The sequence below is a fragment of the Bos grunniens genome, chromosome 21 (assembly GCF_055505025.1).
Source record: "Bos grunniens cultivar Pamir isolate PY7600 chromosome 21, Bosgru_T2T1.0, whole genome shotgun sequence".
In the NCBI taxonomy this organism is placed as follows: Eukaryota; Metazoa; Chordata; class Mammalia; order Artiodactyla; family Bovidae; genus Bos; species Bos grunniens.
The window spans coordinates 33,776,009-33,803,976 of record NC_141185.1 but is presented as its reverse complement, the minus strand read 5'-3'; the positions used below and the strand labels follow the sequence as shown (position 1 = coordinate 33,803,976).

At 34.8% G+C, this 27,968-nt stretch overlaps 1 protein-coding gene across 6 annotated transcripts in view; it reads right to left on the bottom strand.

The window, feature by feature from the left end:
- NOVA1 (NOVA alternative splicing regulator 1) overlaps window positions 1-27,968 on the bottom strand; it is a 167,939-nt gene that overhangs the window by 60,661 nt on the left and 79,310 nt on the right. Inside the window, exon 1 of one of the 6 annotated variants that reach the window (XM_086365237.1) lies at window positions 27,858-27,943. The exons of the other annotated variants lie outside the window; for them this stretch is intronic. The gene's annotated coding sequence lies outside the window, so the exon portion shown is untranslated. Of the gene's footprint in view, window positions 1-27,857; window positions 27,944-27,968 lie in introns of those variants that run through there. 6 annotated transcript variants of the gene reach the window in all.

Sequence of the window (27,968 nt, the reverse complement as noted above, 5' to 3'; positions counted from 1 at the left end):
TGGTGCTAAAGATGATGCAGTTGTTCATTTGCAAGTAATCATCCTAGTTATTAAAGCCACAGTGAAATAAAAATATTAAATCCTTTTTCTACTGTTTTTCATTGTTTCTAAGTATACAACAGTCAGAATTTCATAGTATTAGATTTTTTTACTTACTAACAACATATTTTTTAAGAGAAGACAGGTATTTAGAATATACCATGCATGAAAATATAAATTTTACTACAGGTTATACACATAACTGACTTTAAATATGTTTCCAGAAATTTAAAAAAAAAAAAAAACACTTGGTAGTTAAACTACAGAAACAGGAGAGTTGAGGATCTGCTGGATTCTCTTCAAAATTTATCGTGTCACAAACTTAAAATATGAACAATTACATAAGTTAAATAGTTCTGAGAACTATAACTTGCCTAGTAAACTTTTAAAAAAACATTATATATAACCTTACTTGAAACGATATGTACAATGATAACAATGTCTTCAAGCTTTGGGTTACAGTTATTATGATGACATTTTAGAATTACAAGAAAAATCATTTAGCTCTCTATGAAGTGTGATGTTAAACAATGTTCTTTCTAGCTGTTTTTCCCGTAAAACCAGTCAATTATAAAGGATATCAGTCCTGAATATTCACTGGAAGGACTGATGCTGAAGCTGAAGCTACAATACTTTGGCCACCTGATGCGAAGAACTGACTCATTGGAAAAGACCCTGTTGCTGGGAAAGACTGAAGGCAGGAGGAGGAGGAGACGCCAGAGGATGAGACGGTTGAATGGTATCACTGATTCGATGGACCTGAGTTTGAGCAAGCTCCAGAAGTTGGTGATGGACAGGGAGGCCTGGCATGCTGCAGTCCACAGGGTCGCAAAGAGTCAAGACACTACTGAGCCACTGAACTGAACTGAGGATGAATCAAGGATTTAAGTCACATTTTTTTGTCATGTCTGCTTAGTCTCCCCTAGTTTCTCATCAACAATGTATACTTTTATACAAGTCCCTGTTTCCATACAGGTGTTTCAAAACAGTTTAACTCACATACAGTTTATTACTTCTATACATACAAAGCAAAGTTAGAAGGCTAAGATCAAACTGGGAGAATCTGCAATACTGCAAACTGCTAGACTGATAGCTAGCACTTATTCCATATGATAACCCTTTTAAGAAGGGTTCTTAAAAACCCTTAAGAAAAACCAAACATCAACCAGAAAAAAAATGAGCAAGGTATATAAATGGCCTTTTCACTCACTCTCTTGTTTGCACATATACCCTCCTGTGCACACTACATATTCTTGTGTTATGATCACACCCAAGAAAGAAAGAAAAGCCAAAGGAAGGGAAAGAGTGAAGAAAGAATGACTTAATCAAATAGAAAAATATTCCAATTCACTATATTCAAAAAAGCAAATCAAACAACAATCATATATCACTACAAAGCTCAGACTGGCAAATACGTCTAAAGCTTTGGTACAGATATGTAGAAATGGATGAAGTGAAGTGAAGTGAAAGCTGCTCAGTCATGTCTGACTCTTTGTGACCCCATGAACTCTACAGTCCGTGGAATTCTCCAGGCCACAATACTGGAGTGGGTAGCCTTTCCTGTCTCCAGAGGATCCCAACCCAGGGATCGAACACAGGTCTCCCAGACTGCAGGCCGATTCTTTACCAGGTGAGCCACAAGTAGAAATGGATACTGTAGTATAATCTTGCTCTAATTATGGCTTGGCACATTCCTTTTGGAGGGCCATCTAGCAACAAGTAACAAGTAGTATGACCCAGCAATCTAGTTTTTTTAAAAAAGAAAACTTGATGAACAATTGGAAAAGCATACAGATACAAATAATAAGTCGTTCACCAAAGTATTTTTTTAATGGTAAAGAAATTAAATCAAACTTAAGGTTTAACAAGAATAGGTTGGTTAAATAAACTGTGATTATGACAAATCATAATTAAATGGCTGATGAAGATCTTTATTTACTGATACGGAAAGAGAGTCTTGATAAATGAAGAAAAAAATCAGGTAACAGAGTAATAGGGACAAAGCAAAACATGAGGTCCCTTGAGCATATTTGGTACCTCTTTAATAACATATTTTAAGTAGTTGTTCAGTGTGTAGTGAAGGTAAATATCTCTTTATATTCAAATTAAAGAACTATAAAGCATGAAATTTTCTGAGCCAGAACTTCCTAGAAGGCATATAACCATTTGAAGTCTGCATAAAAGTGTAAGTTACTCATTACTTAAAAGCAGTATTTTACCATGTACTACTCACTCGTAGAATTTTAGATGACTTTCCTAATGTTCAACTGATTTTTCTTACATCAGGTGAATGCCAATTACCTACCTAATGGTCCACAACACAGGCTACAAACTATAGCATTTAGCTTACATGTGGACATTACAAAAGTATTTTACAGACTTTAATCCGTTAAATAGGTATTTAATGGTAATGGAACTGCCTTAAATTTTTATACACAATATTTATACACACATGAAAATGTGAGTTAACAAGAAACATATTTCCAATTTTTTCAGCGATGCTTTCATGTTTAACACAGGTAGGAGGGGCATTTCAATGTCGGTCTTTGTCTTAAAATCTTAGATAGCTATCTTACTGACAGAGAAGGCAATGGCACCCCACTCCAGTACTCTTGCCTGGAAAATCCCATGGACGGAGGAGCCTGGAAGGCTGCAGTCCATGGGGTCGCTGAGGGTCAGACACGACTGAGTGACTTCACTTTCACTTTTCACTTTCATGCACTGGAGAAGGAAATGGCAACCCACTCCAGTGTTCTTGCCTGGAGAATCCCAGGGACGGGGGAGCCTGGTGGGCTGCCATCTAAGGGGTCGCACAGAGTTGGACACAACTGAAGTGACTTAGCATAGCATAGCATAGCATCTTACTGAACCGGAGTTTATGAAACATTCCTGAATAAGGAAGATGGCCATTCTTACTCAACCAGGTCCTTTCCATCATCACAACCCCTGTACACTAGTACTACACTGTGCTTTTGTGAAATCTAATGGATGCTATTCATTATTTGTTCAATTCTTTCTCGTCCGTAGTGTCAGTGAACTTTATGACTTTTTATTGCTGTATTCCCAGTGCTTTAAAGCATGCCCTATGCACATCTGTCCAATAAATAACAGATGAATGAACAAATGGCAATGAATGGAACAAAAAAATTAAAATAAAGCCCCAAACTCACAGAAAACAGAGGCTAGCTCAAACTCTTAAGCAGTAACAGAATTTAAGTACAGGATGCTAGAGGAAAAGACAGGGTAGTTCTTTGAAACATGTGCAGGAAGGGAAAAGTGAGTTAATCCCTTGAATGCCTTGCATATTTCCTCCCTCCACTTATCTAAATAGTACAAAAATGGGTTTCTCATCCCAGGTGGTAGCACTGACTGCAAAATCTTTGGCTTGAGAGTCAGGAAGTGCTTGATTAGACACACTCAGGTAAAACAGGTAACTACAGACATACTGAAGAGCTTCTTGATGAAAGAGGAGAGTGAAAAAGTTAGCTTAAAACTCAGCATTCACAAACTAAGATTACGGCATCCAGTCCCATCACTTCATAGCAAATATATGGGGAAAAAATGGAAACAGTGACAGATTTAATTTTGGGGGCTCCAAAAATCACGGCAGACAGTGACTGCAGCCATGAAATTAAAAGACGCTTGTTCCTTGGAAGAAAAGCTATGGCAAATGTAGACAATGTATTAAAAAGCAGAGACACCACTTTGCAGACAAAGGTCAGTATACGCAAAGCTATGGTTTTTCCCAGTAGTCATGTATGGATGTGAGAGCTGGACCATACAAAAGGCTGAGCACTGAAGAATTGATGCTTTTGAACTGTGGTGTTGGAATCCCTTGGACTGCAACAGATCAAACCAGTCAGGTGATGCTGAAGTTGAAACACCAATACTTTGGCCACTTGATGCAGAGTCCACTCATTGGAAAAGATCCTGATGCTGGGAAAGACTGAGGCAGAAGGAGAAGGGGGTGACAGTGGATGAGATGGTTGGATGGCATCACTGACTCAATGGACAAGAATTTGAGCAAATTCCAGGAGAAAGTGAAGGACAGGGAAGCCTGGCTAGCTGCAGTCCATGGGGTTGCAAAGTGTTGGACACAACTGAGTGACTGAAGAACAACAACCACAGACACACTGAAGAAAGGCTTATAGGAAATTCTACTTAGGCAAACAGGTAGCTTACAAATAAAATAAATACAGAACCAAGACATCACTATGCATTTGAGGAAAAATTACAACAGTTGAAAAGTGTTGAAACTGTACATAATTTATGAATTAGATGAACAGTAAACTAGTTTTCTTTAATTCACTTTTACCAAGCACAATCTCATTTTATTACAAAATATATATAAAATATACACATATAGGCATGAGAAAAGTAGGAAATAATTTATTATATACCAAATTTTTAAAGTAATTTATCTCTGAACAGTATGATTTGGTCTAATTTTTATTTTTGTTCAACTGCATTTTTAGATGTTCTCATCATATTCAAGTGCTCTTGAAACTCAATACGTATTAAAAATAAAATGACACCACTGTAAATAATTAAAATAGAGTGTTTTGAATATTTTATAATTTAAAAAATAAGACAAGTTTAAAGAGCTTTTTAAAAAAAATCTCCTTTTGGGACCTCCCTGGTGGTCAAGTAGCTAAGATTCCACACTCCCAATAAATATATTTTAAAATCTCATTTCATTTGTATTAAAAAACTTAATAACATTAAAAATTAATCATTCAATGTAGTTAAAAAATTTAAAAAAAACAATTGTACATAAAAGTACATGTCCATCTAAAACTTATTGCCCTGAGTAATTGAAGAATGTTAGTAAATATTATAATCAATTGTATATCAGAAAAAAATGTGTTCAAGTAGATACAATATTTACAATACAGCAATTATAGTCCTCTAATGCCAAATTCAGACTTAAATTGAAGAAAGTAGGGAAAACCACTAGACCATTCAGGTATGACCTAAATCAAATCCCTTATGATTATACAGTGGAAGTGAGAAATAGATTTAAGGGACTAGATCTGATAGATAGAGTGCCTGATGAACTATGAACTGAGATTCGTGACACTGTACAGGAGACAGGGATCAAGACCATCCCCATGGAAAAGAAAAGCAAAAAAAGCAAACTGACTGTCTGGGGAGACCTTACAAATAGCTCTGAAATGAAGAGAGGCTAAAAGCAAAGGAGAAAAAGAAAGATATAAGCATCTGAATGTAGAGTTCCAAAGAATAGCAAGGAGAGATAAGAAAGCCTTCCTCAGCAATCAATGCAAAGAAATAGAGGAAAACAATAGAATGGGAGAGACTAGAGATCTCTTCAAGAAAATGAGAGATACCAAGGGAACATTTCATGCAAAGATGGGCTCGATAAAGGACAGAAAAGGTATGGGCTGAACAGAAGCAGAAGATATTAAGAAGAGGTGGCAAGAATACACAGAAGAACTATACAAAAAAGATCTTCACAACCCAGATAATCACGATGGAGTGATCACTCACCTAGAGCCAGACATCCTGGAATGTGAAGTCAAGTGGGCCTTAGGAAGCATCACTATGAACAAAGCTAGTGGAGGTGATGGAATTCCAATTGAGCTATTTTAAATCCTGAAAGATGATGCTGTGAAAGTGCTGCACTCAATATGCCAACAAATTTGGAAAACTCAGCAGTGGCCACAGGACTGGAAAAGGTCCGTTTTCATTCCAATCCCAAAGAAAGGCAATGTCAAAGAATGCTCAAACTACCGCACAATTGCACTCATCTCACACGCTGTAAAGTAATGCTCAAAATTCTCCAAGCCAGGCTTCAGCAATACGTGAACCGTGAATTTCCAGATGTTCAAGCTGTTTTTAGAAAAGGCAAAGGAACCAGAGATCAAATTGCCAACATCCGCTGGATCATGGAAAAAGCAAGAGAGTTCCAGAAAAACATCTATTTCTGCTTTACTGCCTATGCCAAAGCCTTTGACTGTGTGGATCACAATAAATTGTGGAAAATTCTGAAAGAGATGGGAATACCAGACCACCTGACCTGCCTCTTGAGAAACCGGTATGCAGGTCAGGAAGCAAGTTAGAACTGGACATGGAACAACAGACTGGTTCCAAATAGGAAAAGGAGGACGTCAAGGCTGTATATTGTCACCCTGCTTATTTAACTTATATGCAGAGTACATCATGAGAAACGCTGGGCTGGAAGAAGCACAAGCTGGAATCAAGACTGCCGGGAGAAATATCAATAACCTCAGATACACAGATAACACCACCCTTATGGCAGGAAGTGAAGAGGAACTAAAAGCCTCTTGATGAAGGTGAAAGTGGAGAGTGAAAAAGTTGGCTTAAAGCTCAACATTCAGAAAACGAAGATCATGGCATCTGGTCCCATCACTTCATGGGAAATAGATGGGGAAACAGTGGACACAGTGTCAGACTTTATGAAATTGAAAGACGCTTACTCCTTGGAAGGAAAGTTATGACCAACGTAGATAGCATATTCATATAAGGACTTCCCTGGTGGCTCAGACGGTAAAGCGTCTGTCAACAATGCGGGATACCTGGGTTCAATCCCTGGGTTGGGAAGATCCGCTTGAGAAGGAAATAGCAATCCACTCCAGTACTGTTGCCTTGAAAATCCCATGGACAGAGGAGCCTCGTAAGATACAGTTCATGGGGTCGCAAAGAGTCAGACACGACTGAGCGACTTCACTCACTTACTTCACTTACTTAGATAGCATATTCAAAAGCAGAGACATTACTTTGCCAACAAAAGTCCCTCTAGTCAAGGCTATGGTTTTTCCAGTGGTCATGCGTGGACGTGAGAGTTGGACTGTGAAGAAAGCTAGCGCCAAAGAATTGATGCTTTTGAACTGTGGTGTTGGAGAATTCTCTTGAGAGTCCCTTGGACTGCAAGGAGATCCAACTAGTCCATTCTAAAGGAGATCAGTCCTGGGTGTTTTCGGAAGCACTGATGGTAAAGCTGAAACTCCAATACATTGCTGCGAAGAGTTGACTCATCAGAAGACTCTGATGCTGGGAGGGATTGGAGGCAGGAGGAGAAGGGGACGACAGAGGATGAGACGGCTGGATGGCATCACCGACTTGATGGACATGAGTGTGAGTGAACTCCGGAAGCTGGTGATGTACAGGGAGGCCTGGCGTGCTGCAATTTATGGGGTCGCAAAGAGTCGCACACAAGTGAGTGACTGAACTGAATAAGTGCCAAGTTATTTATCATTTCTGAGAAAAAAAAATCTCATTCTTAGAAATCTCATTCTCAGGCCAATGATGTTACCAGTAGTTGCATAAATTACTCTTTCTTTAGTCCTAACATTTTTCCAGGTTACATAGACTTTTTGAATTAGGCTAGATAATCTTTCAGAGCATAAAATCTACCTTTAGTAGATTATTAAAAAATAGTTTTATGTGGGGTTCATAACAGGAAGGAAATTCAACATTATAAGACAGAATCGGGGAATAAATATGCTTTAAGAAGTCCAAGAATTTTTCTTGCTTAACCAAAATCAGGCCACATTGCTGGATTTAATCACAGTTCTCTTCATTCTTCATGAGTCTTCTAGTCCTCAGTGATAACGAAAATCTTGACCAGTGCTGACCCTGAACAGAATGGTCTCTGCAGACAAGGAGGTAAATAACTGTCGTTTAAGGGCTGTCAACACATCATAATTGGTTATCAGATATTTGATACAAAATAAAATTAAAGTCTGGAGTTATTTTATTTAATTATTCAACAGTATCTGAAGTTTCCTGAATTTCACTTCTGTACTAAATCAAACAAGCTAAATAATTCATATAAAAAGATTACTTGACATGTTACAGAGAGCTCATTTGTATATAGAAGAGATTTCAGATGCCTCAGAGTTCCAAGTTAATGTGATAAATCTACAAACTAGCAGTTTACAATTTCTTCACTGAAGAGCATTCTGGTTGCTGTGCTCTACAGTGAACAGAGTGAGAGATGTGGAATTCCTTCAGTATTCTTGCCTGGAAAATCCCATGGATGGAGGAATCTGGTAGGCTACAGTCCATGGGTCGCAAAGAGTTGGACACGACTGAGCGACTTCACTCACTCACCACTTCACTTCAGTATTGATTTATCATTACATTAGTTTCATGTTATAAATAAATGCTTAGCACAATTTACACACTTTAAGAAAATTATGTAATTAAACCCAGGTAAAGGGCACATTGACTTAATTAAGATGATAGCAAAAATTACCTCTGTGGAATACATTTTATTAACTTGGAAAAAAGAGATTAAAGTCAAAACTAGGCTCTAAATGGCATGCCTGAAGATTTCTGCAAATCTTGTCACAGTGGTTAACAGATCTGAATTGATATCTGAAGCATGTTTCCTACTACTTATCCTTTTGTTCATGTGAGACTGCTACTTTCTTGGCATTATGGCTAAAGAAAGCCAACTCCCCTTGATTCAAAACTGTAAAGAGTGCTTTTTACAAGCTGTCCAAAATAAATTCTGAAAGAAATAAGTAAAAGAACAGATACTCAAAACATGTTTGCTTAATTAATATGTTTTGGTATTTCCGCTTAATGTCCTGAATCCTATCCTTTGGAAACAGACATTTTTCCTAGATTCATTTCATACTAAAATCACTATGTTCTTCGTTTTGTCAGATCAAATCAGTATTTAAATAATCATGCAGCAGATCAGTAAGAGTATGTTTTCTGCTGTTTTTCCCATTATACTACAGCCAGCCATATGTTCATCATGCTAATAACTTCTACCCTAGAAAAATCAGACACAACCAAAACATAGATGTGTACTACTTTATAATGATTACCAATTTATACCTTAAGAATTCCACACAAAACCACTGTGATGAAAATCCATTCCTTTGAAGAATAAGGCTATTGAAAGGAATAAAATTCTGTCCTAAACAAGACAAACTTTTCACCAAAACAAGAGTTCATCAAATAAGAGAAGGAAAGAAAAATCTAGTAATGTAAGAGCTCATTAACATTTTATGTTACTTATGTGGAACTATGTATTATATTTGGGAATTCATATGCTTTTCAGTAAATACAGTAATAGCTGTTGTTCACATTAATGTAATTAATCACTAATTAGTCAATAGCTAATATGGCACTGACTGAAAGAGACAGGTCATTTCTTCATTTCTCTCATAAAGATGAATATCACATTTTTATTAACCTTTTTTTTCTAAAAGTAGTATTTTAACTTCTATTGATCATCAAATGAAATGCTCTTGAGGACTTAGTATATGTAATTTTCCTAAGCAGTTTTTAAAAGCAATCTTTTCTTTTTTTCTTTCACTCAAAGAGTGAATACGTTCTTGAGTCCAGGGACGTTATAAAGGAATAAAAGGAACTTGGGGTAAATTCATCAGTTTCCATTAATGCTTGTAACAATTTGAAAAAAATTTGTAGTTAGGAAGGCTCTAATTGATGATTTGATCTAAGAATATAAAAATTATATATCCTACTTGGGTTTGATGAGCATAAAGATTCAATCAACAAGAATTTCTTATAATACACACAATTTATAAACTCACACATAAAAAGCCACTTATTTCTACCTTACCTGTTTACTATATATAATTAAGCATATTTCACACTATAAATATTATAAATTATGGACACTTAAGGAAACAAATACATTTAATATGATGCAAAGAAATGTCATAAAGATGATAAAAATTATAAGGCAGAAAAAGATTCATAGGCTATTCAGTCACTAAAAATCATTTGTTTGTGCATACTTAGTTGCTCAGTTGTGTCCGACTCTTTGTGGCCCCATGGACTGTAGCTTGCCAGGCTCTTTCTGTCCATGGGAGTCTCCAGGCAAGAATACTGGAGTGGGTTGCCATTCTCTTCTTCAGGGGATCTTCCCAACCCAGGGGTTGAACCTGGGTTTCTTGCACTGCTGGCAGATTTGTGTATTATATCCAAAACAGAGAAAATTCTAAGGATAGAATTTAATGAACAAACGAAAGGAATGGCTTGGATGATTTTTTAATAATCATATTAAATTTAAAAAAATGAATCTTTAAAATAAAAGAGGAAGAGTTATAGGCATATACATGTTTAAAGATATGAAAGCTGTCTAGATTAGCAAAGTAAGCCAATCTAGAATAGTATAAATTGGGAACTGGTATTAAAGTGAGCAAAGCTAGTATTAAATTGAATGTGTGACAAATAATAATGATGATTTCACTTAAAAGTGGTTCTAATTTTATTTAAGGAAAATGTATTAAATTGTTGTAACAATGCCATAGAGAAAATTTTTCTCTTTCTTTCAAATGTCCATAAATATTTACTGAATACTTACTATGTCTAAGGCATTGTGTTTGGTGCTATGATGAAATAAACACAGTAGTTTGTCTTGAAAGAAGATGACAAAGTATAGGATATCTCAAGAAAGGTGTCATACAGAATATAGCACTTAATTAGGCAGAATCTTAAAAATCGAGTAAGTCTGAATACTCACTGATGTATCTTTAGAGAAGAATAGGCAGAGAGTCTCAAATACTACATTAAAGATTCTGAATTTAGTAGTAGACAATGCAAAAACAAATATTTGAGCAGGAGAATGGAGCAGTGATTGTTAAACTTGCATAAGATACACTGAGAGAAGTGAGACTGCTTATAGAGAGATTAAGAAATTATTCAACAATTCAGGTAAGAGTCAATGAAAATTATAGTTCTAATGAGATTGAACTTGGCTGACAAAGTCTCTATACTCAAAGCTATGATTTTTCCGGTAGTCACATATGGATGTGAGAGCTGGACCATAAAGAAGGCTGAGAGCTGAAGAATTGATGCTTTCGAACTGTAGTGCTGGAGAAGACTCTTGAGAGTCCCTTGGACATCAAGGAGATCAAAGCAGTCAATCCTAAAGGAGATCAATCCTGAATATCCATTGGAAAGACTGATGCTGAAGCTGAAGCTCTAATACCTTAGCCATCTGATGCGAAGAGTTGACTCATCAGAAAAGACCCAACTCACTGGAAAAGACCCTGATGCTGGGAAAGATTGAAGGCAAGAGGAGAAGGGGTTGACAGAGGACCAGATGGTTGGATGGCATCACCGACTCAATGGACAGGAGTTCGAGCAAACTTCAAGACATGGTGAAGGACAGGGAAGCCTTGCCTACTGTGGTCTATGGGGTCACAAACAGACACGACTGAGCAACTAAACAATAACAATGAGACTGAACAGATGCAAAATAATTTTAGAGATAAAATTGTCAAAATTGGATATCATAAGCAATGGAAAAAAAAACAACTAAAAGTTAAACTCAAAGTTCTACATCTTCGTGATGAGGATGATGGTAACGCTATTGACAGAATAAGGCACAAGAAAGAAGAGAGAACTTAAATGGAGAAATGAAGTTTTTGGGTACTGTAAACTGATACACTCTCTAGTTGTGAAGATTAAAGATAGTACAGTTTTAGTACTAGTGGTTTAGTACTGCCTGAAGGTCTTTAGTAAGAGCATGCAACACAGACAGAAGAAGAGAGGATGAAAGCTAAATCTTTAGGAAACAGGGACAGACAGAAAACCCAGAAGAAAATAGGTAAAGAGATAAAATGGTTAGAATTGGGAGTTCCAGGAATAATCACTGAAAGCGGGCAAATACAGAAAAAAGATTTACTATTTTGGTTTCACGTTTGATTCATTGAATATTGTTTTATTAACTTCCTACTCTGGACCACATGAAAGAAATATAATCTAAGTACATAATGGCCTCTGCCCTCAAATAGCTCATAATCCACTTATGATCTAGTTAACTTCCCTCAGTAGTCTTGGTTGCTGTTTTTAGAATAAGATGAACAGTTAAACAATAAAAGATAATAAGATTATCCACAGTTTCCAGACTACTTTCTGGATACAAAAAATCTTCTGAAGGTTCTCCATTAACACATGAAATGATACATGTAAACAAAAGTTAAGATTAAAATGAAATAACTGATAGAAGAAAATTTAAAAATCAGACTAAAGATACATTTTCTCTTATAAAGCTTCCATGTACTTGGCAGGAAGCAATTAAAAAACATTGTGGAAGGTGGGTAGTATTTTAACAGTACAGATTAAGAATAAAGTGAAAACAAATCTAAATCAAGAGTCAGCATGAAGGAGTGATTCACTGATTTACCTGAACATGAACAACAAACTAATGGCAAATGTGGAAATAAAGGTTTTAAATGCACTTCATTAAAAACCTGTTTCTTACTGCTCACTCAAATATAAAACAGATGATTTGTCACAGTTTTTATAGATTTACAATTGATCTTGAACACCATGGGGGTCAGAGGCACTGACCCACGACACAGTCGAAAATTTGAATATAATTTGACTCTCAGTCCTCCCTATCATATCCATGGATTCAGCTAACGGTGGATCCTATAGTACTATAGCACTTATTTACTGAAAAAAATCCTCATATATGTGGGCTATATTTTACACTTACTTAATAAGACTGTAGACACTTTTGATACACTAACATTTTAAAAATGAACATCATTTCAAATAGCAATTCACATTAATATATAATTATGAATAGAACAAAGGCTGGTTATCACTGATTCAAAAATTCATTAAACATACTATACATGGAAATACCATTTTAAGAATTAAAAAACTAAAAAAAATCATGCTATGCTGCAAATGTTCATTTAATTAACTTCACAGTACCATCCCTAAGATCAAAGTCCCATGAAACTGGCATCTAGTACACTGGCTGGTATATCTGAGATGCTGAATACATATTGTTGAATATTAATAAATCAATGAATAAAGAAAACTTCTCATTAGAATCTCTTTTTACCTAACAAAACGGTTAACACCTAGGATTCTGGGCAATACATACAGCTAAGCTGCCCAGATGTACAGAAAAGTATGCTAAATTAATACTTATTCCTCAAAAAATGAGGTACTTTAAAGACTGATGAAGTAGTGGAAATTATACTTTGGGAAAAACCATATTGATGTGTGTACTTTGTTGGTCACCTGAAATTTAATCAGTAACTAAAACACATAATGCATCTATTCTGATTACACCTCAAGTACTTCTTAGATATTAATGGTGTTGCTCTTTAGTTGCTAAGTCATGTCCAACTCTTTTGGGACTTCATTGGACTGTAGCCCAGCAGGCTCTCTGTCCATGGGATTTCCTAGCCAAGAATATTGGAGCAGGCTGCCATTTTCTTTTCAAGGGGATCTTCCCTGGCCCAGGGATTGAACTCATGTTTTCTGCATTGGCAGATGGATTCTTTATCACTGAGCCACCAAGGAAGCCCAGATATTAATACAGTCAAACCAAGTTTATAGATGGGATATTCATTTAAGTAAATTTCGCAAGTATTCTGATCGGCTTTTTTTTTTTTTTTTTTTTTTAAAGAAAGTGAAGAAGAGGGAAAAGAGGGGAGGAAGGAAGGAGGAGAAAGCCTTTTCTGAGGGAAGATGTCACAGTCAAGTTGACTATTAAGTACAGGAAACAAAGGTATAAATATCATTATACAGAATTGTTTACTGGCTATCTGAAAATTTAGTTCAATAATGCACACCATGAATTATGGTGAAATGAAATAAATCCAGCATTTTTCAAACTTGCTTAATTAACTATAGAACACCTTTTCCTTGAAAGATCTCATTCTGTTCTAACAACTGTTCCAAAGACTATGTCCTGGGAAATACTGTTATATACTGTAAAGATACTTTTAAAAAGAACATACCAAAGCTTAAATCTGAACATGTATTTTACTTCAAATCTTTCTCACTAGGAGGCTATTTATTCCAGAATTATAGAAGATGTTTAAGTCTTTTATGGAAATTGCTTTCAAGGTCAAGTTTATGAGCTAATAACAAAGTCAGTCCTATTATTAATATGTGAATTATTTACAAATGTTTTTCATACTTTTCAACATAAGTACATCTAACTATAAAGGATCAAGAAGTAAAAGGGGGAGAATAAGAGTCTGAGGAAATAGTCTAAAGCAGGGATCAGCAGACTTACTAACTGTAGGCCAAATCTACCTTATTTTTTTGTGAATAAAGTTTTATTGAGACAGATCACATTAAATTCTAGTTGTCTTCAATACTATAACATGGCGTTGAAATATCTGTGATTGCTACTTATAATGCTGTCATAGATCCATTAATGATATTGTGATTGCAGCTCATATTCATACATAGATCCATTAATGATATTGTGATTGCAACTCATATTCATAATTGACAGAAATCCTAAATTTCAGAGAGAAATTAGGGAAATAAAGATCTAATCTTTCACAGACCAGGGATTAAGAACCTTTGCTTTAAAGGATTGTGAAGGGATGAATGACACTATTAATTAGGATATCAGAAAGAACATGGAAAATGTAAAGTTACAAACTAAATATAGCTATACTTTTAATAAATAAAAAATTAAAGATTTTGAATTAAGTGTTTTTCATAAAATTCATGAGATAATCCACAGCCATTAGCATAAATTCTAAGAATCTTCAGCCAAAGTATCACTTGTACTGATTTCCTAAATAAAGCTAATTTTTCTATTCAACAATTAGTTGATTATTCCAATAGCAAATGACTAATTTTTGCTCAGAAGTCATGAAAGAGGTGCTGAAACCAATGCAAATTTTGTTTGTCACCATAACTCATTTGCCATAACTATTAGATATGCAAAATAAATACAGGTGATTAGTATACTGTGAAATATAGCATATAAGGATTATGAATGTTTATAAAGATGGTATATATTACATAGATAATACAACTTTTTAAAGTAAAATAGCATGTATTAGGAAATAATTAAATTACCAAGTTTCCAATGTTTAAAAGTATGTAATATTAACTGCATAAAAGACATTACAATCAAACTTCACCATACTGCTTAATATCCATACTAAAGGCTTTTAAAGAGCTTTGGAAAGAACACAATGAATATGACATAATAACAAAAGAATTTACATAATACCAAAGTTCTTGAAATTGTGGTTTTACTTTTTCCAAACATGTTATGATTTATGATGCAGAAAAATCTGTGTATGTAGCTCTTAAAAGTGGATTTTATTTGAAGAGGCATCCAATACACTACTTTGAGTTTACATATTACACAGAAGATATACAAGTGTGTTTTAAAATATAATCATCTCACGTTAGATACAAAAAGTTTATATTTTCTCCTTTCAAGTCACTTTTATCTACTACACCTAATTTTCGAGTGTATAAAAGATACTTTTAAAATGACTGATACTTAACGTAATGGCTACTGGCCAGTAATGTTTAGTGGTTTCAACATCTACAAAAGTATATACAAAGGCTAAATGATACAGGTAAGCCTAATCTTTTTATCTGTAAAATCAATAAAGGACTTTAGGAACTTTATATAATTCTCTGCTGCACTTTGCCTTTTATATTTTAACAACAGAAAACGATCCACTGATGCTCTTTAGGATAGTGATTTAACATTTAGCAACTAGGAAATTTCATTTTTGTTTTAAAACATAACTGGTTCAAACTTCTCCTGGTAAAGTCTAATGAAGGATATTCAATTTCAAGATTTTTTAAGGAATTTGTTAGAAAAACTACACAAATTAATTTTCTAAAAATAAGGTAGCATTTTAAAGTCTTAAATGCTACAATAGGCACTAAATTCAATTATTTGAAATGAAGCAGGGACATACTTAACTAACGAATTGGCAGTACTTTAAAAAAATTATTAACATATTAAAGTAGGAATCTGATTTTCTGGAAGCATGCATGGGAAAGCCTGTCGTCATGGAAACAGCAAGTATAAATGGCAATAATCCAGAAGAAAATGTCAGCGCTTCTGAACAATTAAAAAAACACAAAAAGCTATTTGTGAAATAAAACAACACAATGTTGTTTAAAATACTTTATAATTTTCAATTCCTTTCCATAAATTTTACTTAGTAAAAATACTGATAATATAATATTATCAGTATTGTTTTTAGCCAAAATATTCTAAAAATTTATTAATGTAATATTTGAAACAGAATTAAAGTGTGTAAAAAGACTGATCGCAATTAATTACTGTTAATCATTTATTTTAAAATACCTAAATAAAATACTTTTAAATTTTAAAATTCATGGGCTTGGGATCAAACATTAACTCCTAATCCAATTATATAATACCAAAATCTTAGAGCAAAAAATTCATGCCATGAGTTTAAGTATAGGCAACAATGTACATACCTGACCCTCACATCACCTATGGTTTGACAATTTAAAAAAATAAATAAAACCTTCATATATTCTCTATTAAACAGTATTCAAGCATAATATCCATGAGGAAAAACTGACTGTCATGTTCACAGTGATGGTAAACATTTATTCTCATAGATTAATGTTTTATATATTTGCAACAAAATATTTGGGTTAAATAAAGGAATATAATTCTCCAACATACAAACATTAGCAATGTGGGAGACTCAGGTTCAATCCCTGGGTCGAGAAGGGAATAGAAACCAACTCCAGTACTCTTGCCTGGAGAATCTCATGGACAGAGGAGCCTGGTGTGCTACAATCCATGGTATCACAGAGATTTGGCCATGACTAAGTGACTAACACTTTCACTATCAAGGAGTTAAAATGTTTTAAAAGTTGAAACTATAAAATTGGAAGGACTGATGCTGAAGCTCCAATACTGTGGCCACCTGATGCAAAGAGCCAACTCAATGGAATAGACTCTGATGCTGGGAAAGACTGAGGCAAAGAGGAGAAGGGGACAACAGAGGATAAGATGGTTGGATGGCATCACCAACTCAATTGACCTGAGTTTGAGCAAAATCTGGAGGACAGTGAAAAACAGGGAAGTCTGGCATGCTGCAGTTCATGGGGTCACAAAGAGTTGGACACAATTTAGCAACTGAACAATTTATAAAACAGGTAATATTTAAGATTCATTCTTTCTTTAAGAATAAAGGAATGTGTGCAGTTCTCATGTCACCTGTCCTTGCCTTATTCTCTCAAAGAATATCAAATCAAACTCAAAGCTTCCACAAGAATAAACAGGTTTTATACTAGTATGTCCTTATTACATAAAAACTGTTTTTTCACCAGTTTAAATTAAATATTTCTAAGAGCTTTGGCTAAAGAAAAATCTATTATACAAAAATAAATATGAACTGGGACAAGGACACTAAATACTATCCAAATTTCCCTTAAGTATCATTCCCCTATCACATTTGCCCACATCCTCAAAAGCAAATCTGCATCCTGACATTGTCTTTCTTTCATTTTCTTCTTATATCATTCTACCTTAATTATATTAATATGCTATCTCATTACTATTTTCATGTTTCTAATCGTTCTACTCATATCTAACAACGTTCCCTCTTTTTTCTTACTAATTATCTACTTGTCTTTATAATGTCTCTATAAACTTTCAAACAGTATTTCAAAAATGGGCAATAAAAATAAAAATGGACAATATTTGTTACCTTAAAGCTATGGAAATAATCTCTAGAGAAGTTCTTATTTCATTCCTTATGTTCTTGGTAGGTCTACCACTTTTGAAAACTGGCCGGTTTCCATGGCTTTTGCTTAAAGTTCTAGTTCACGTAGATTATGAAGTGCTACCAGAAATTATGCAGTATGATTGCTCCAAGCTTCTATTTAAAGGAAAAACTGTCCAGTTTTAAATCACTAAACTCAGGTGATGCTACTCCAGAAATCTTGACACACTGATTATAGAATTTTCTTATTATATGTTCATCACTCAAAATTGATTAAGTACACAATATAAACTTTACTTTCTCTTAGTGTTTGTTAGAAGCACTCAGTTTGCCAGGCACAAAATACATACTCAATTATTATTCATAATTTATTCAATAAAACAGAGATCCCATGTAAGTTATCTAACAAATGACCAGGCTCAAAGATTTGCAGGCAAACTTTCAGAGTTACTAATCTCTATAAAATTTAGTTTTCAGTATATATTGCATATACTTCTATCATTTTTATTTTATATTTATAGAAAAATATGACTTCCCAGATGTGCAGCTTTTTTATATTAAAAAGTATGATAAAGAATAAATGATAAAAGGAAAAACATATTATTTATTTTTCCATAACAATTACTGCAACACTTCATCTGTAAAGAAAAACAAATCATGGCCATTTCTTGAAATATTTTACAAAAGCTGTAAATTTCCCTTCTCATGTTCACAAGTTTCAACAAATTATATTACTTGCTATTTTTAACACTTACTGATATATATATGTATACAAACATATATGTATAGCAAATACATGTGCTCACTTTATGGCCTATTTACTCTGTTAATGGAGTCTGATGAAGAGAGTTCTTAAATAATGATTCAATTTATAATTTTTTCCTTTATGGTTAGAGCTTATATCTCACTTTAGACTCATTTGAAAAGACCCTGATGCTGGGAAAGACTGAGGGCAGGAGGAGAAGGGGACACACACTGATGAACATAAAGTAAAAAATCAGAAGTATATGTTAAATCTTCAAAGATATCCACGTAGCGAGGCCCCAGATCATGAATAAGAGCATTAAAAGAAGCAGTCTCTCTGTGCCCCCTTCCAGCACTGCCTGCTCTCCCCAAGACTAAGTACTATCCTGACTTCTAATATCAGAGATTAGTTCTGTTTACTTTAAGTGATATATAAATAGAATTATACAGCATTTTCTCTTTTATGACTGTTTTTTTTTTTTGGTCTCAATATTACATTTATAAGATTCAGTCATTGTATTTGTTGGTTAACTCATTCCTGTTCCCATTGTGTGAGTATGGGCATACTAACTTGCTTCAGTCGTGTGTGACTCTTTATGACCCTATGGACTGTAGCTCACCAGGCTCCTCTCTCCATGGGATTTCCCAGGCAAGAATACTGGAGTGGGTTGCCATGCCCCCCTCCAGGGGATCTTCCCAACCCAGGGATCGAACCCAAGCATCCTGTGTCTCCTGCTTTAGCAGGTGGGTTCTTTACCACTAGCACCACCTGGGAAGCCTTCTGTGAGTTTAGCACTGATTTATTTTACATTCTAGTGTTGATGAGTGTTTGAGTGCTTTTCAGTGGGATCTATTGCTATAGTGCTGCTGTGAACATCCTTGTATATGTGTTTTGGTGAATACAGGTTCTCATTTCTGCTGTTATGTTGTAGGAGTAGCACTGCTAGCCCATATGGGAAGAGTGAGGAGCCTGGCATGCTACAGTCCATCAGGTCACGAAGAGTAGGACCTGACTGAGCAACTAAGCACAGCACACGTGGGAAGTGTATATTCAGCTTTATGATGTGCTCCCTGATGATTTTCCAACATTTTGTACCAATTTATACTTTTTATAGCAGTGTAAAAAAAGTTAATCTACATTCATGGACTGTCAGTCATTTTTACTTCAGTCATTCTAGTGGGCTTAGAATGGTATGATATTATGGTTTTAATTGGCACTTCCTTGAAAACCAATGGATTTGTCATTTTTTAAGGAATTCATTGGCCACATTTTGTGAAATTCCTATTCCATTGTTTGGCCCATGTTTTAATGGGCTGTAACTTCCCTATTGATCTTAAAAGCATACACTGCATATTCTTATCAGATATATATATACACACACATATATATACACATATATATGGAACTTCCCTGGTGGCTCAGATGGTAAAGCGTCTGCCTGCAATGTGGAAAACCTGGGTTCAATCCCTGGTTCAAGAAGATCCCCTGGAGAAGGAAATGGCAACCCACTCCAGTACTTTTGCCTGGAAAATCCCATGGATGGAGTAGCCTGGTAGGCTACAGTCCATGCAGTTGCAAAGAGTCGGACACGACTGAACAACTTCACTTTCTTTTCTAAACACACACACACACACACACGTGTGTGTGTGTGTGTGTATACAAACATATATGTATAACAAATACATGTGCTCACTTTATGGCCTATTTACTCTGTTAATGGAGTCTGATGAAGAGAGTTCTTAAATAATGATTCAATTTATAATTTTTTCCTTTATGGTTAGAGCTTACATCTCACTTTAGACTCATTTGAAAAGACCCTGATGCTGGGAAAGACTGAGGGCAGGAGGAGAAGGGGCGATGGAGGATGAGATGGTTGGATGGCATCACCAACTCAGTGGACATGGGTTTCAATGGACATGGGTTTGGGTAAACTCCGGGAGTTGGTGATGGACAGGGAGGCCTGGCATGCAGTGGTTCATGGGGTTGCAAAGAGTCGGACACGACTGAGCGACTGAACTGAACTGAACCTACTTTAAGGTCTTTATAAAGATATTCTTCTATGTTTTTTCCCCAACACTTTAATAATTTTCTTATCACTGATACTCGTATCTGCAATCTGTTATTTATTGTTTCACAATGGTGTGACCAAGGGTGAAGATATGCAATTTTTCCCATTTGGCTACTCAATTAACCCAGATTATATTTTCACAACAGTACTAGAGTCATCTTTGTCATTAATAAACTGGATAAGTTTGGGTTCATACCTGGTCTCTTTACTGAAGAACTTTTTCTATTCCACTGTTCTACACTGTTCTACAGTATCACTTTCTCTCAGTGGGTCTGGGTACCTGGTGATGTAACACAACATCTAGCTGTATTTGTGTTTATGTTTTGAAAAAAATGAAGACAAGATCATTTTCATGGTCAAAGTTCTGGTGTGTTTAGAGTAAAATCCAAACTCTTTACTGTGTTTTACAATGTCCTTCATGTTCTGGCCAGTGCCTACTTTTCTGACTTTCTCTCTTAAAACCTATTCCTTGCTCTGTGTGCTGCAGCCATATTTGCCTTCTAGAAATACCCTAGCTCTCTCTGCTAGAATGCTCTTTCCCCAACCCACACCGTGTTTGCATGGCTTATTTCTTCCTAAGTATCACTCCTTAGACAGGTCTTTCTTGATCAGGTCTGCCTACATACAATGCTTCCTTCTCCTGTTGAAATAACATTAGTAATTTAGTTTCTTAGTTTTCTTGGCTATGAGAATGTAAGCTTCATAGGAGCAGGAATTTTTGCACGTCCTGTTTTATTGTTTTATTTCAGGTACCAGGGCATATAAGAACTCGTTACCTATCTATAACGTAAGTAAGAATTAAGGGAAGCAGTATAACACAGTTGAAAGAACATAAAATTATAAGTTGAAAAGACCAAATGAAATAAGTACCTAGGAATGCTAAGATAATTTAACAATTAAATTAATTTTAATATAAATATCAATTTTACTGTTTGCCACTTCCCAACTAAAACTGAAACACTGACTTCAGAAACAACATATGTTTTAAAAATATACTCATAAATAGGTTACATATGTGATACAATGGTATAGTAGCATATAAATCACTAGTCCATTTCAACAGGGATAACCTTTGAACTCTAAGACACTGACAAATTCCTCAGTTTCCTATTCCTCAATTTCAAAATAGACAGTATGTCATTTTTAATTTTTAAGAAATATTTGTTGAAAAAAGTACACAAAATCTGTGCTGGGAACAGGACTGAAAAACTCTAACTTTTCTAATGAAATGTCAACTGTAAACTGTACTCCCAAATTTAAACTCTTATCATAAACATGGTATAAATTCATTACTGTGGTTTATATCAAATAGTTTATTTCAAAGGGACGATAAATCATACTGTTATTTTGTAATAAAATATCCTTAAATGTGCTTGCTCTGAAATGAAGAAAAATTTTATGTAATGATGTTAACTCTATTTCTGAAAAAAATATGTTATTCAGTGGACCATTTCAGTCATAGTGAAAAGAAAAAAATATTTAATTCCTATATACTATTCATTTAAATACATGTGGATATTTATAAAATCTTAATACTATCATCATAAATAATTATTAGCTTTCTAAATACCAAATATTAAGAATCATTAATAACATTTTCTAAAATGAGGAAAATAAACATTGCTTTCTTTAAATATTTTTATGATAAAAATTGAGTAACTGGATTTTTCTTTGCAATTCCAAATCCTAACTGGAAAATACACTCTAAAAGTTTTAAAATCTAAATATCTAATTTCCAAATTCACAAGTATTAACTGAAAATAAACTTTAGAAATAAGCTAAACATGTTAAACAGTTCTTCAAATATAAATTTCTATAAGCAATGATCAGCTTAGAATCTACAGGAAAAGATAAACTATAACATATAATACTGCATTGTTCTCTCTAAAAGGAAAACTAAATTCATTCCCAATTATACTGAATCAAAAAATTAAAAAATAATTCCTACAGGGGTTGATATTAGAGGTTGAAAAGTTGACTTCAGTGCTCATTTGGAAATCAAACATAATTTTTTATTTTTGAAAAAGGACAAGATGAGTACGCACATTATGCTACCAATTCTAAATCTATAATAATTAGAATATTTTAGTATTTCTCCACCACCACACCAAAGGCAAAAATGGATCACCCGGAAGAAACGAGGTTTGAAACATATTTTGGAAATAAAAGAATCATGTATGTGATAAGCTATTAAAAACAACTGCGAACTGAAATTATTTTTGTCAAAATGAAACTGAGAAAGCAATTTTCAAAAGAAAAAAAAGATTTCCTGCTTATACCAAATACTACATTCTAGGTGTATCTCTTTAGACTTAAAGGTTTACCTTTTTAGAAAGCAATTTTGCAATACAAGTTAGGAGCTTTAACTTTTCTTATTATTTGCAAACTAATCTCTCTCTTAGGAATCCGTACAAAGAAATATTCAGATGCAAGTATTTACAGATGAAGGAGTTTACAAACATTTTAAGAAAAATTATCTGAACAGCTAATTTTTAGCAAGCAGTGATTAATAAAATGTTTGACATTACACAGCTTATGACATGTGAATGAAAAAATGATCAATTCCTATGAGAATCACAATTGTTTATACAGAGAAAGGAAGAAAAAGAAAGCTTCTTATTAAGAAGAGAGTTAAAACTTTGCCAGTATTTGTGTTGGGATCATGGGGGCTTTTTGTTTTCCTTTCTATAGTTCTTTAGGTTGTCCAAATTTTGAATAAATAAGTGGACTTATAAAGTACAATAATCATGGTGAAAGTCTTTTAAAAGAAAAGAATTTCCACTATCTTTATATATTAGATAGCAGATGTCAGCTTATTTTAGAGAGTTCTCATTTATGAATAACTACCTCTTTTACAATTTTTGTGATAAATTGAAACCACCATATTTCCTAGTTTAGAATAAACATATAAGTATAAAAGATTAAGTTTTAAAACTTTCATTTGGAAATAAAGAATTATTGCTAAGAGTTCCAATTTGTAAGTACTAGATTACATTCTTTTTCAAGTTTGTTTGAAATTAAACATTCTATAGTCTGTGCAGTTGTTTATGAAAGTACATTCAATACTGAAGTAATTTCTATCAAAATTTTATAATGGATAAACTAACATACAAGAAAACATTTTCTCCCTGTAGGACAGTGCTTTCTTTTAACCTTACATGATGAACTCAAGTCTTTTCATGTAAAATTAGTATTTTTTTGCCACTTTATTTTTTAACTGCAGGATAACTGCTTTACAGAATTTTGTTGTTTCAAGTAAAATTAATATTTTAAAAATATATTTAGAGAGACCTCCCTGGTGGTCCAGTGGTTTAGACTCCACACTTCCAACGCAGGGGGCCTGGGTTCAATCCCTGGTTGGGGAACTGGATTCCATATGCCACAACTAAAATTTTGCATGCCACAACTAAAGGTCTTGTGTGCTTCTGTCCGACTCTGCGACCCCATGGACTGTAACCTATCAGGCTCCTCCGTCTATGGGATTTTCCAGGCAAGAGTGTGGGAGTGGATTGCCATTTCCTTCTCCAGGGGATCTTCCTGACCTAGGAATTGAACTCGGGTCTCCTGCATTGCAGGCAGACGCTTTACTGTCTAAGCCACCAGGGAAGCCCATTTAAGGCCCAGCTCCATCAAATAAATATATAAATATAAAATACATATATGTATACACACATATGTATTTAGAATATACTATATTTCATCTAACATAACTACAAATTGTAAAATTTTATAAAGTTAAAGATATTCTCAATACTGAAGTAATCAGGTAAGAACTTTTCAGTTATGTTTACAAACGAAGCAATCATATTACAATTTGTGAACTAAATTCCAAGTTAGATTCTGGAGGATATCAGGAGACAGCATGAGCAAAAGCAGATGTGAGTGCCTACAGAGCAAGTGAGGAGGAGCAGTGACATCACAGTAGTAGCAAATAATGTGCATTAGAGAATAAATATGAGAGACCAAGTAAAAGTCAAATAGGGCCAGTTTATAAAGGTCTTTGAATTTAAATACACAAAATTTTGGATCTGGTGTATCAGTTCCTAGATAAGTGATGTCATTCAAGTTTGATTTAGAAAAATTATAGACTCTTAACACGTATGCAAAAGAATGAGGGAAAGCAAGGTCAAATAATTGGAGAATGAGGCTTCATGTAAGTTACTCCTGAAATGATGAATTACAATAAAATGTGTCTTTCTGATATGTTGTTTTCCTAGTAATGCTAATGGATTTGCATGACTCAATTCCTGTCCCCCTGGATTCCTTGTGAATAATGAAAGGTACTGTAAAAAACTACAGTCAGAGAATCATCCTTTGGGAAAAACAAAAGCTATGTGACCTTGAGAGGAGAACCAGATAATTAGCAGGAAAATACCATAGGAAAACTTATTTTCTAAAACAAGTAACAGACTAAGAAATGTTGTTCTTAATTTATATTCCATTGGTAAAACCTTTTTTTTAACTTTGATTTTATTTTTTAATTGAAGGATAACTGCTTTACAGAGTTTTGTTTTCTGCCAAATATCAACATGAATCTTAAAAAGAAAATTATAGTAATTTTACCCATTGAGGAAGAATGGGTAAAATTTATCTTGATATATATAGGTAATCAATTCACAACATTTGTTGCAGTTATGGTCTACACCATATGGTCAAGGGACTTCCCTTGTGGCTCAGACAGTAAAGAATCTGCCTGCAGTGCGGGAGAACAGGGTTCAATCTCTGGGTTGGGAAGATCCTCTATACAAGGGAATGGCAACCTACTCCAGTATTCTTGCCTGGAGAATTCTATGGACAGAGGAGCCTGGCGAGCTACAGTCCATGGTGTCACAAAGAGTCAGACATGACTGAGCAACTGACACACACACACACATACACACACACACACACACACACACGGTCTACACAGTAACTTGAAATACTCAGTTAAGGAACACTGAATTAGAACTCCCAGGGCAAATACAAGTTTAGGTTCCTATGAGCCTCTGGTCAGAACATCTTCATCAATCTTGAACATATAACTTGGTTTCACTGCGTTTCTGTTTAGGGACACCTTATTTAGTACATATTGTTGAATCGTTAACACTGAACTCATAGCCAATGGTCCTATATGTCATTCCTGAATAAAGACTACCTATCATTTGTATTTTCTCTGTAAAGTACATCACAGTCTTCCTGTACTTAGGAATATAAGACAATGTAAGCAGCATTTCAGCACTACACGTGTAGGCTGTTTCAAACAATGAAATCATCAACAAAATGCACAAAAATGTGAAAAGTATGGCACTAAACTGTGAAAGGACACTAGCTTAGAGTATGAGAGCTAAAACAAAGCAAAGCATAGCCTTGTTTGAACCAGGTTGTGGATGTGAGTGCCAGGTGACCCAAATTTTTCACCACTCCACCCAAGTCTTTGAACGGTAATGAAAGTCCAGTGAGTACAGATACTCAGCTTACAAATATGACTTTAGTGGGTGAGCAAATCTGCAAATAAAGAAACCATGAATAAAGAGAGCTGACTCTATTTAATGCAAAGACTTGTATGATCTTAATTTAATTCCTACTCTCTAAATAATCAGATACACAACCAGGAGCAGGCCACAAATTTTCTTATCTGAAAAACTGAAAGGCTCTCCAAGTTTATTGATTCTTTCAGCTAAAACACTGTATAATTCCATTATGGACAGCTTACAATTTCCTGTAATGACATTTTCAAATGTACTCTGACAAAAGTTAATGTTAGAGCTCTCTGGTACAGAACTCTAAAGTCTAACGTTATGTTTGGTAAAGTTTATGCATATCAAAAAATAAACCAACTAAACAAAATTTGGTCCCAAAGTAGTTCTGAGAGAAGTAGTCAGAAATACTAATTTTCCAAAGAATAGGATTTGAAAATTACTGCACATTTGATAGTTCAGCATCAATATTTTAGGTCACAAGCTGAAAAATGTGCAAAGAAAAAGAGAGATTTATCTTCTAAGTTTACTAGCAATAAAAGTAGATTCAAAACTGCTAAGTTTGTAAACAAGCATACCTCAGAGGTACTGTAGATTTGGTTCTAGACCACTGCAGTAAAACAAGTATATCAATAAAGCAAGTCACTAATTTTTTGGTTTCCTAGTGCATGTAAAAATTATATGCAATAGCATGACATCTAAAAGAAAAATGTACATACTCTAAGTAAAAAATACGTCATTGCTGAAAATGGTAACCATCATCTAAGTCTTCAGCTAGCTGTAATGTTTTTGCAATAGTAACATCAAAAATCACACATGACACTTATCACAGATTACCATAATAAATAAAATAATAATGTAAAAGTTTGAAATACTGTGAGAATTACCAAAATGTGATACAGAGACACGAAGTGTGCAAATGGTATTGGCAAAATCGCACCAACAGACTTTCTCAATATAGTTTGCTACGAACTTTCAATTTGTTTTAAAAAAAGGCAGTATCTGCAAAGCACAATAAAATGTGGCATGCCTGTCTGTACATTCACAGTTGCCAGGGCATCATGCTGGAGCTGTTCCCCTACAATTTGAACCCCTAATCCCAATCTTTCACGTATTCCAACAACAGATCTCAGGAGCACAACTGATTCATCAGATATTTTACTTGTCTTCATAGTGGCTTGGATCAAATATGACTCCCAGTAGGGTAATCAGATGCACTTGGGACAGACAGCCAAGCTCTTCAGTCAAAGTCAAACCTCTTAAATATGTCATTAACCCAAGTGCAGCAAGAGGTGTTGGCAAACTCACATGACCCATTTTGACTGGCCAGCAGGAAGTACAGAGCAATGTGATTTTTCATCACCTCTCAGCTTAAAGAGTTCAGAATCATTGGCTATAATCTGAAAAACAAGCAAAAGAGTCTCTCTTCCCTTAAGCAGCAGAGGGAGACCACAGGGTACCAAAGGTTAAACAGAATTAAACTAAACAGGTTAGTCAGAAGTTTCTGAGAATTAGACTAAGATTCTTCAGTGGTTAACAGTTGAGTTGAAAGTGATGGCTACAGTTTGGCTTACATTGGCCATATGCTCTGTGGACAAGAGCTAAGGGATGAATATTTCCTCTCTACACTCCTAGCTTGCTCGTGTCTAAGGTATTCTCCCTTCCACAGCCAAGGTTGTGGCTTACCATCCATAGCCGCATGATTCAATCTCTGCAGCATGATCAGTCTTTGTAATAATCACTTTACACTTTTCTGTCCTTCCCCTATCTTACCCATATAATATGGTTTAGATTCAACCCTAGCTGACTCACCAGAAAGGTGTCTAATCACCAGTGCTCAGCAGTATCCTCCAGAGGAGGGAAGAAAGCCTATATATATAGTCTATTCAGTAGGATTAGACAGGTCTGGTATCCCTAGCTAGGTGCCCTAAGTCCCCGTTTTCACCTGGTTGTGAATCTGGCTGATTGGACATATTTGCCGAGACTTCCTTGGTCTGATGTGCTAGAATCACTAGGCTTTTTTTTTTGACTCTGGACAATGGTGTACTTAGGTGGCTGTGGTGACTTACCTGGGCAATGCAAGTCTGATCAGCTTATTGATTCTATTGATGTTCATCCTCAAAGGGTCCTTTCCCATCCATGGGCTTCCACGTACCTAATGAATAGGAAGTGTGCATCCT